Genomic DNA, 1,771 nt, shown 5'->3' on the forward strand with positions numbered 1-1,771 from the left:
CATGGAACCTCCCTCTCTCTCTCTCTCTCTCTCTCCCCCCCTCTCTCTCTCTCTCTCTCTCTCTTTCTCTCTCTCTCTCTTTTCCTCTCCCTCTCCCCCTTCTCTCTCTCTCTCGGTCTCTGTCTTTCTCTCTCTTTATCTCTCTCTCTGTCTCTCTCACTCTCTCTCTCTCTCTCTCTCTTTCTCTCTCTCTCTCTCTTTCTGTTTTTCCTCCTCCATCTCTGTCTCTTTACACTCCTAGTTTCACATGTACAACCTATTGTATTTTATCATGGAAAGTCTGTTTAACAATACAACTATTTTTTTCTTGAAATGTCACTAGTATGTGAGTCATTTATGATATAGATCTAATGTTGTTTCACAGAAATCTCTTCTGTAAATATATTATGTGTATGCTTCATATGGTGTGGGCCAGTGTCCGTAAACATTGAATAAAACAAACTGTACCTATCCTACCGTATCTATCTTATCCAAATACTTTAACAAATTTTCCCATATTTTCTCTACATTTCCCCAGACACAGGCGAGATGTAACAGCTGCTCCGTCTGACTTGATCGTTTATTCCGGCTCGTCCAAGATGCCCTTCACCACTGCCAATATTCCGGGCCTTCGCCGCAACCTTGTTAGCAATGTCACAGTCCACAAGCGTTACAGTCTAGGTATGTGAGCGCAGACAGTGGCATCATTACTCACGGGGATTCCAAAGTCTTCTTTAGGAAAGACAGTCAGCTCTGTCATTGACCTTCAATCTTACGTAATTTTGTCCTCCTCTTCTTTTTCTTTCGTGGCTGCCGTTCCAGGCACTGCTTCGGCGAAATTCGTCTACATACTTATCTTCTTCCTCTAGAGCAATAGACCGTGTGCAAATCGCACAGAATTTCACGTCCAAAACAACAAAGCAAGATAGAAGAAACAAATAGCTGCTGAATTATCGTATACCTACACTTTTTTCTGTTGTCCGTTCTAGGTTGTTTTTCGTACAATGGATTATTAGTGTGTTCATATTATTGTTTTTTTTAGAGTTCTAGAGAAGGTGTTGGGGTAATCAAGTGTTGCTCTTGATTTTTCAAAACTTTTTTTTAAAGCCAACTGATTCCTTGTGGATTGTACGTTACGGTAACTGTGTCACGAAGCGCGCGGGCGGATTAGGTGCTCGTCAAAGTTTAACCATATGGATTTTATTGGTATCACTTTAAAATGTGCATATTTGCCTTGCGTTTAGGGGAAAATATCCATCTATCTTGAATAGAAGTCGAGACATTTGCCATTGAAGGAGGTGGGGGTCGTCTGGTTTCAGAGGAGAACAACTAGAAAATGGCCCCCAAAGTTTGGAGACTTCCAAAGAACATAAAAGTTGTTGAGAAAAAAATCGATAAAAAATGCCAATGGGGCGGAAAAGTGTTTCTTTATTTTCGTTATTTTGACAAGCGTCTGATTTCACCACGATGCCTAAATTGCGGTTTTCTTTCCCAGGTAATGACATCGCTCTTTTGAAACTGAGCAAACCTCTGACCTTTGACCGGTGCCAGCTTCCAGTATGTCTGGTGGACGGCTCTAAGACACCACAGCAAGCTTCTGGCTGCAAAACCATGGGATGGGGAATCCGGAGCAGTGAGTTATCGCCCTTTACTTTCTCATTTGTTGCTCAACGTTGTTGATTTAAACGTGTACGGGAACTCAGGAAGTTTTGTTTATTTCCTATTTCCGTGACGTTGTGTATGTATGTATGTATGTATGTATGTATGTATGTATGTATGTATGTATGTATGT

Source organism: Aplysia californica, unplaced genomic scaffold (genome assembly GCF_000002075.1).
Source record: "Aplysia californica isolate F4 #8 unplaced genomic scaffold, AplCal3.0 scaffold00584, whole genome shotgun sequence".
NCBI lineage: Eukaryota > Metazoa > Mollusca > Gastropoda > Aplysiida > Aplysiidae > Aplysia > Aplysia californica.